The sequence below is a fragment of the Gracilinanus agilis genome, chromosome 3 (assembly GCF_016433145.1).
Source record: "Gracilinanus agilis isolate LMUSP501 chromosome 3, AgileGrace, whole genome shotgun sequence".
Lineage (NCBI taxonomy): Eukaryota > Metazoa > Chordata > Mammalia > Didelphimorphia > Didelphidae > Gracilinanus > Gracilinanus agilis.
Window position 1 is genome coordinate 622,021,646 of NC_058132.1, and position 10,404 is coordinate 622,032,049.

The window sequence follows — 10,404 nt, forward strand, 5'->3', positions numbered from 1 at the left end:
CTCCCAAGGGGGGAACGCATTCCCTATCAACAACAATACTATCTCAGCCCTATAAAACGACCATCTGTTTCCCTTTTTTCCCCAGAACAATGAATGTAAGTAACAGCACGACAGCTGATACACTCGGCTGTTATAGGTGTGAACAAAGACCACTGTGTTTCCCCCTGACTTTTTTGTGGTTAATTAAGTTCCCTTTCTCGGAAAAAAAAAAAAAAAAAACCAGCTTGGCCACGAGGAAACAGGATTCTCCTTTCCTGGACCAATTCTGCTTTCCCGGTGATTGACTCTGACTGCAGGCAACAGTTCGGACCCTAACCCAACACCAAACCCCCAGGAAGACTGCATTTCTTCTTGGAATCATAATGGGAGCCAACCAGTTGGAATACAAATGAACTTCGTTTTTCAAAAACATTGTCTGATTCCCTTAGCGTCCCAGAACACACCCCATGCACAATTCTATAAACCTTTTTTTTTTTTTTTTGCCCTTGGAAAATTCTCGGAAATCCAAGAATCTTCCTCCATCTTAGAGGGGAAGCAAACGTCATTCAACAGAAGACACAGGCCTTGTTCTGGAATATCTGAGCAGTTAGCACCATAACCAGGAATTTAAAAAAGAGTATATGAAATTTTTTTTAAATATATAAGTATATTTAATATATATTTAAATTTTACTTTAAATATATATTTAAAATATAGAAACTTATTTAATGAATACCCAAATTGATTTAAAAAATAAAAATATTTTGATATGGAAATATATTTAATACATATGTTTATATATTTATGTTATGTTTTTATATCAATATATTTAATATATAATAAATACATAAATATGTTTAAAGTATAGAAATGTCTTTTTTTTTTAAAACCCCAACTTCTGTTTATTGGCTCATAGGTGGAAGATTGGTAAGGGTGGGCAATGGGGGTCAAGTGACTTGCCCAGGGTCACACAGCTGGGAAGTGGCTGAGGCCGGGTTTGAACCTAGGACCTCCTGTCTCTAGGCCTGGCTCTCAATCCACTGAGCTACCCAGCTGCCCCAGAAATATGTCTTAATACATAAATATATATTTAAAATATATAGATCACTTGGCATTTGAAGGATTGTTTATTTTTGCAATGCAATTCTATGAAAAATTCATTTTTTTGTTACAATGATTTTTTTTAAAAATCCTAATCTTCCATTTTAGAATCAATACTGTGTATTGGTTCTAAGGCAGAGGAGCCTAAGGGTTAGGTAATGGGAGTTAAGTGACTTACCCAGGTTCACACAGCTAGGAAGTATCTAAGGCCAGATTTAAACTCAAGACCTCCCATCTCCAGGCCTGTGTTTTTTGTTTTTTAAATTAGACAGTTCCCCAAATTGCCACCTGTCCCCTTAACTCAACTTTCTAATATCACAGTGAAGTCAAAGACGGCAAATAACCTGTGGTACTCAACCTCTACTGAGAGAAGGAGGAGCTTCATAATAGGTCCTTTGGCAGGGGGCAGCTGGGTAGCTGAGTGGATTGAGAGCCAGGCCTAGAGATGGGAGGTCCTAGATTCAAATCTGGCCTCAGCCACTTCCCAGCTGTGTGACCCTGGGCAAGTCACTTGACCCCCATTGCACATCCCTTACCACTCTTCTGCCTTGGAGCCAATACACAGTATTGACTCCAAGACGGAAGGTAAGGGTTTTAAAAAAAAAATAGTTCCTTTGGAAACATGATTACTCAGAGTATATAATCTGAAAAATTAAGTATTTTTGTTGAAAATTTTTAGAAAGCTCAATTTACCCTTTTTGAGGATGGGAAAGGGTAATAGTTGTTTGTATTTTTAATATAGCTCCTTAGCTACAATTAGTATTCTAAAAAAAGTTTAATTGAAAACTTTTTTTTTTTTTTTACCCAATCAGTTTCCAGTACTGCCACCTGTCCCTCTTGATCTCCCCCAACCCTACCCTAGGATATTAGTTGTCAAAGACTGTAGATGACTTGTGATCCTCAGCCTCTACTGACAGAAAGGGAAAGAGCTTTCTAAGAGGTCCTTTGAAAGCATCATTGCTTTCATTGCTTTATTGAAAACTTAAAAGAAATACTGCTTGTAACTAAGGTGCTGCAGTTTTATTGAAAAATTAAAAATTTTTGTAGCAGGTAAAACAATGCATACCCTTTGATCCAGTAATGTCAAAACTAATTCTGTATCCCAGAGAGAGAGAGAGAGAGAAAGGGGGGGGGCGGTACTTGTACAAAAACATTTATAGTTGCTCTTTTTATGGTGGCAAAGAATGGAAATTATGGGAATATCCTTTAATTGGGGACAAATTGTGGTATATGATGGTGATGGAATACTACTATGCTATAAGGAATGATGAACAGAATGGTTTCAAAAAAAGCTAGAAAGACCTACATGAACTGATGCAGAGTGAAATAAGCAGAACCAAGAGAACATTGTGCATGTCACTGAAATATTGTGGAATAATTGTGATGGATAGACTTAGCTACTCTCAGCAGTACAATGATGGGGTTAAATTTTAAGGGACTTTTGACAAAGAATGCTATCCACCTCCAGAGAAAGAGCTGTTGGAGTAGGAATGTAGATGAAAGCACATGCTTTTTCAATTGTTTATTTGGGTTTATGTTTTGGAGTTTGGGTTTTATAAGATTTCTCACTTGGGGCAACTAGGTGGTGAAGTGAATTGAGAGCCAGGCCTAGAGACAGAAGGTCCTGAGTTCAAATGTGGCCTCAGACACTTCCCAGCTGTGTGACCCTGGACAGGTTACTTAACCTCCACTGCCTAGTCCTTACAATTCTTCTGCCTTAGAACCAATCCACAGTATTGATTCTAAGATGGAAGGTAAGGGTTTAAAAAAATTAATCACAAAAATGAACAATACGATGTTTCACATGATAATACATGTATAATCCAGATCAAATCGCTGGCCAGCCCTGGAAGGGGGAAGGGAAAGGAAGGAAGGGAGATCAATTCAATCATATAATTTAGGAAAATTTGTGTAGAAATGTGTTATAACATGTAGCTGGTAATAAATATATATGTTTTAATTTTGTAACAATTCTTTCCTGACATTTAAATTTAATAATGACAAAATAAAGTGGTCAGGGTTTGCAAAATGACCTGTGTGGAAATGCTATGAAGAGTTCTTCTTCTGACTCGCTTCTCTATTTATTTTCATCTTAAGGATGAATATTCATGGGGTCAATGGCCTGTATGTGAAGAACCAAATTGAATAAACGTGTGGAGTAGATTAGCTCTGGCTTCTGAGGTCACATGCAATTCAGAGTCTCTGTGATTCTGTGATTCTGTGAATGTAAAAAAAAAAAAAAAACATAAATAGAAGTATGGAAGCCGGCCATTTGTATAGGCTCCTTTAACAAGAGACTAGAATAAAGACTATCTCTTCTAGACTCTTTAACATCCAATCTTCCTCCAGAAACTAGAAGCAGACTACTACATGCAGCTAGAGAGAGACGACACCATCTTCCCCATCAGCCTCCAAACAGGAGTGAGGGGTTGGGAGTGGATCACGATGCTCCAGAAAGGCTGGCTTTAATTATTAAGCACCTTGTTTCTAAATGAGCCATGTGACAGGACGCAAGCCTTGCTAAACCAAACTTCAAATCATGAAAACCTGCCGGGCATCCACGCTGACAAATCTCCCAGAGACCGAAACCAGCAAGTCTGAACCCATCCCCCTGTCTGCAAAGGCTTCTGGCTTGGCCAAGCCACACTCAGCTGTTGTCCCAAGCCAGTCTCCCAGGTTCCTTTTCTCCTTTTATATCTATAGCACAACTGCTGCAAACCGTGATCATTAACATCTGACAAAGGGAATCCATTGTAGTCACCAATCTGCTCTCCGTTTCTGTTTTGTCAATGTAGAGCAGGAACAGAATGGAAAACACTGTGCCAGGCAATGAGCTATATGAATAAGGGATAGAGGGTAGGACGTAGAAGAGGCGAGTCGGGATCCAAGCAAGCAAAGCCCATGCCCTCAAGACACTTATCTTTAAGAAGAAAATGCCATGGGGGTCTGGTGGCCAGGCTTAAAGTGTCTTGTTAGCAATTTTCCTACTAGAGAAGGAAATGTATGGTGGTATTATTATTGGGGACAGAAGGCAGGAGGTTAGGAGGTTGGACTAATGAAAATAGCCTTCTCATCCTGGCAGATGTCCCTTCCTTTAGGTAGGGTCTTCTCAGCCTGGAAGAAGCTTTCTCTGCTCCCTCAGCCAACCTCTGATTGGTGAGCCCATCCCCGAAACTCACTGAGGACAGCTTTAGGCTTGGTTGTTCATGCTTCTGGCTCTCCAGATTCCTCCTCTGTCTCTTTCCCTACTTTTCAGCTTTCTTCCTTTATTAAAATATAATCTCCTGGGGCAGCTGGGTAGTGCAGTGGATTGAGAGTCAGGCCTAGTGACAGGAGTTCCTAGGTTCAAATCCAGCCTCAGACACTTCCCAGCTGTGTGACCCTGGGCAAGTCACTTGATCCCCATTGCCCACCCTTACCACTCTTCCACCAAGGAGCCACAGAAGTTAAGGGTTTAAATATATATATATATATATATAATCTCCTTGTGGGCAGGGAATTTTGGGATTTTGCTTGTTTTTGTATTCCTAGCTTTTTGCACAATGCCTGGCATATGATATACTGGTTGACTTGACTTGGCCAGGAAGATAGATATCTGTGTAGCTAGCTGACATTTAGATAGCTGAGGAGTAGGATGGTGGGTCTGAGTCAAGGCTCCATAAGGTCATGGCTCATCAATCAGAAGCCTAGAGTCCCATGGTGTTCCAGGTTAGAAGGGGAGGCTGCCACTCAGGAACATGGTACGAATCTATTCCTATTCAGTTTCAAATCCTGGCTTTGCCCCTTATTCCCTGTGTGTTCCCTGATAACTTACTTACCTGTCCTAGGCTTCAGTTTCCAGATCTATAAAACGGGCTATGGGTGTGCTAGAGATTGGACTAGGTAGCCTGGAAAGTCCTCTCTGGTTCCAATTCTAGGATCTATTATTTCACAGATGAGCAAACTGAGACCCAGGGAGGGGAGTAGAATTGGTTACCTCAGTAGTTGGTTCCCCCTCCCTCACTTCAGAAAGACCACTTTTCCAGTAGGACACAGAGATTCTCCCTCAGATATAGGTTGGACTAAACAGACTAGACAGCTGCTGGGAGCAGCTGGGGGGCACAGTGGATAGAGAGCAGGGCCTGGAATCAGGAGGACCTAAATTCAAATCTGATCTTAGACACTTACCAGCTTTGTATCCCTGGGCAAGCCATTTAACCCTCCTTGCCTCGGTTTCCTCATATGTAAAATGAACTGGAGAAATAAGTATCATTCCAGTATCTTTGCCAAGAAAACTCCAAATGGGGTCATGAAGAGTTGGGCACGACTAACCAGACAGACAGTGAGGTACCTTCCAACTCTGAAATCCTTTGTTTCTGACTTAGCCATCCGGATCACAGGGGAGTAAATAGCTTAGCTGGGACTACAAACTAGGATTTGTGATGAAATGTCTTCCACTCATTTACCAAGTTTCTAAATTTGCTATTGGGGCCTAGTAAGTGGTATTTCCCACTGGGAAACGAATATATTCATGAACCATATCAAGAATCTGACTATATATATATATGGTAGCTGATGAGATCAGTTCATGGGGCAGTAATATTTGTGCTTTGGGTCATCTTCCCCTCTGTGCATTCTCTAAGGCAGTGATGGGCAAACTTTTTAAAGAGGGGGCCAAAGGAAAGGAAATGTTCATCTATCAGTCTGTTTCTAAGGCAACTCTTTGGAAGTTTCATTGTATTGTATTCATCAGATTAGGAATAATGTCCCCTGGCAGATAGAACATTTCAGGGGGCTGCATCTGGCCTGAGGGCTGTAGTTTGCCCATCACTGGTCTAAGGCATTGGCCTTCTCCTGTTACATCCCCTTTCCATCTCCCATTGCTGCCCTTTTACAGACTCTCCTAACCCTAACTCTAACCCTCATGTTTCTCTTCTCGACCTCCTAGAGCAGCCTTGGTGAATGTTTTCAAGGTCACCTGCCCAAACTGCAACTTCAAGCTGTCTGTGAGCTGCCTCCCCCCCTCCCCACTCCCATTACCCCAGACAGCAGAGGGAGGAAATGCTCACATTCCAGGGCTGGACAGAGGCAGGGCATGAAAAAAAAATGTCCTCAGGTGCTGCGAAGAAGAGGTATGGAGCAGCCCTCTCTGTGCTGCCTGGCACCAGGGCTATGCCTTCACCAACATGGTCCTAGAGTCTCCGCTTTCCCTCAGTGTTCCCCTTAAATGCAACCTCTTTCAAGAGGCCTTTCCTCATGTCCCAAATTACTTTGTACATATTTTATGTATAGCCACCTTCGCACGGGTTGCCTGACTCTAGTAAATATAAGTAAGCAAACTCCTTTAAGGCAGAAATGGTTTCTGTTGGGTCTTTCTATCCCCAGTGCCTGGCACATGGCACGTATTTCAATTAATTCTAGGATTGCTGTGAGATGCAAATGAAATGCTAACTATAAAGTGCTTAGCATTTTACATAGCAAGTCCTATATAAATGTTAGCTATTATTATTAATATCCAGAGTTTGTATATGTATTGATTGATTATAGTCTGTGTGCAGAATTTACCACCTATATATTGATCATTTAAAGTGCCTTTTAAAGGACAGGCATTACTTATTATATGTATCATATAGGTTTTCTTTAGCACATCATATTTAGTTGGTTTTTTTTAAACCCTCACCTTCCACCATAGATCAATACTGTGTATTGGTTCTAAAGCAGAAGAGTGGTAAGGGCTAGGCAATGGGGGTTAAGTGACTTGTCCAGGATCACACAGCTAGGAAGTGTCTGCAGTCAGATTTGAACCCAGGAACTCCCTCCTTGTCTCTAGGCCTGGCTCTTAATCCACTGAGCTACCCAACTGCCTCCCATATTTAGTTTTAGTTGTTTGGTTTTTTTTAAAAACCCTTACCTGCCGTCTTGGGATCAATACTCTGTATTGGTTCCAAGGCAGAAGAGTGGTAAGGGCTAGGCAATAGGGATTAAGTGACTTGCCCAGGGTCACACAGCTAAGAAGTGTCTGAGGCCAGACCTGAACCCAGGACCTCCCATCTCTGGGTCTGGCCCTCAATCCACTAAGCCACCTAGCTGCCCCCCATATTTAGTTTTTAAATACAAAAGTTCTACCATTTCTAGGGAGCTCCATTAAAAAAATGTTCACATGGCATACTTCTTATGTCTCATGTTCATTAGTCTTCATTGAAAGGTGAGTAGTTTATAGATAGGAGAGAAAAAACAACACAGGGAGATTGAGTTACTTGCTCAGCAAATTCCAGGTTAAACGTTATAAGCCTAAAGCTGCTTGCCTTCTGGTCCCCCTAATCATTATTTCCATAATTGTTTCCAACACGGGAAAAGGCATCAGGCTACCTAGTTCAATCCCTACCACCCCTAAAACCCATTTTATAAATTTGGAAACTGAAGCCCTGGAAAACTAAGTACGTTATCAGGTAATATACAGGGAGTAAAGGGCAAAGCCAGGATCTGAAACTGAATAGGACTAGATTCCTACCATGTTCTTGTGTGGCAGCGCCCTGGAACACTAAAAAAAAAAAGTCACTAATGAGGGGGGGAAAATTAGCAAGATAGGACAAGATGGAAGTAGTCTGAATAGCCTTCCCATGTGTATTTCATATGATTAGTGTTTCTAAGAGAAGAAAAGGACAACCCAGACTTGTCAGCTTGCCAACTCTCTTATGGTAGAGTCACATCTGTTTTTGCTAACTGTAAACAAATGGGAAATTTCTTTTATTGCTGAACAAAGGATACTAGCTCAGAATATCTATCATACATCTACTAAGTAAAAGCTAAACTTACCAGAGGGAAGGAACTCCTCACTCAAATTTCTGGTCTCAAGGATTTACTGACTGATCGATTTTGAGAAAATTGTGGATTAAGTAGAGGAATGGACCAGTTGCTGTCAAGTGAATGAATCACAGAGAAGTCTGTCTTTATATTGGATACAATATCCTCATCCAAGAAAGACTTTTTTATTCCTTCTCTGGAGAGTTTCAGGCAACTAGTCAGTATTCAGCAGACTGATACAAGGCACTCAAGAGTAAGAGCTGTTGGCAGGCATAATTCCCAAGTGGAAAATTCAGGGTAGGTATAGAAAGAAACTCCAATGGTTCCTCAGATGGGTTGTTTTCCTGCTTGATGTTTTAGAAAGACTCCAAATGAAGTGGCACAGAATACCCTAGAAGCTCCCATACAAATGCACAGGTGGCCACAAATGGCTTTTTTGGAGGGCTGCGTTTTTTTTGAAGCCTCTGTCATTTGTGAATGCCAGTGATGGGATAAATCTAGTGCCTTTCAGTAAGTTGAAAACTGTATCTCGCTCATTGTGGCTTCTACCTCCTAAGAGAGCAGCCAATAAAACCAGAGTAATTACTGTGTATTTTATCCTATTCACAGACCACCCACCAAAGGTAGAACTTACATAAGTAATGAGAAGGAAAGAATAGGCTCTCCTTCTGTAATATGATACAAAAAAGGAATTTATTAAGAACCTACAATGTAAGGTCTGGGGAAAAAGTTTAGATAAGACATTGCAGAGAGTAAGTCACAGAGGCAAGACTTGAACTCGGGATTTTAACCTTCAAAGCCAACATTCTCTGCATGATATCATACTATCACCAATTGTTTAAGACCTCAAGAAATCAGCAATTTCATTTACATAGAACCACCCCCACCCCCTTCCATTTGAATAGTTTCAGCATTTGTTGTAGCCCAAAAAGGCACTATATGGTAGCCAGCCATGCGGTAATGAGCCTCTCCCACCTCACTAAGGCATGGTTTCAGAGCACAGACGCTTTGTATTTGATGTCTTTCTAGCCTAGGAAAACTGCAGGTGCTTGTATTATCCCACTATAATCTTCAAGAATTCAGCATCTCTTCCATGCCACTGGGAGGCAATGAACTAGAAGACTTGATTGAAAGACTGTGTGAAGAAAAATATGACAGTAACAATGTAGGAAATGCTTTCCTTTTTTGCAAAAGCTTATATCCTTTAAAAGCGGAATGTGAAGGATTCATTTTTAAAAATAGCTATAAATGGTTATGTGTTTACATGCTGTTTTCTCAATTAGATTATAAAATCCTTGAGGGTAAGGAGTATCTTTTGCCTCTTTTTGTATCTCCAGAGTTTAGCACACTGCCTGATACATAGTAGGTATCAAATAAATGTTTATTGATTGATAATCAACTCATACCTTCCCCCCCATCCCCCCAAGAAAACCCCTGGGCTTTAGTGGAATGAAAAGTTGGAATCTATACTCTTCTCATTCTTATTAGCTAACTGTTTGGATTCTATCTGGGAATAGGAATGATATATTCTTTGGGAGACTGTGTAGTGCAATGAAAAGTACTGTTGAAAGGCAGCTAGGTGTCTCAGTGGAGAGTGTCAAATCTGGAGTCCAGAGGACCTGGGTTCAAACTTGCCCTCATAAACTTGCTAGCTGTGTGACCTTGGCAAGGCACTTAACACTGTTTGCCTAGCCCAGTGATTCCCAAACTTTTTTGGCCTACCGCCCTCTTTCCAGAAAAAATATTACTTAGCTCCCTGGAAATTATTTTTTTTTTAAATTTAATAGCAATTAATAGGAAAAATAAATGCACCTGTGGCCATCGCCACTCCCCTGGATGGCTGCAGCACCCACAAGGGGGCGGTGGCACCCACTTTGGGAATCACTGGAGCCCTTCCCCTTCTATCTTAAAGTTGTTACTAAAACAGAAAATAAGGGTTAAAAAAATACTGCTGAAATTAGGATCCCAGGACAATTTGACCTCTGCCAATTACTAACTTGAACAACTGACTTAAGCTCTATGGGCCTCAGTTTCCATGTTTGTAAAATGTGCAAGTTGGAATAAATACCCTATGGGAATAAACTATTCTATGACAACCAGGACATCTTTGTTCTGGCCACTATAAAAATTACAGGGTCGTGCTTAGAAAAATAGATGTGTGGCCTAATTTGAATTAGAACCTTTGCCTGCCATCATAAAGCCAGGTCAGTTTTGGAGGGCAAGCTGCAACATGAGAGATGCCGTGTTGAAAGGGCAGGGTTGAGCTTCCTTTGTTCTCCTCAGTTAATATTTATTGAGTTCTTATTATGTGTCAAGAGCTATAAATAATGGGTAGCTTCTATCCTCAGGATAGAGAGTATGTTGAAAATTTGGAAAAATAAGCTTTGTTCCAAAGAGATTAGGCACTAAGAATCTCTCTTCTACTATGTTGAGATAATGTCTTCTGTGTGTTCCCCCAAAGTGTCTCCCTGGGCAAATGTTAGGAAAATGACGGGATTAAATCAAGAAATCTCTTTTCGGTTCTTCAGAGCTTAGTGTGCC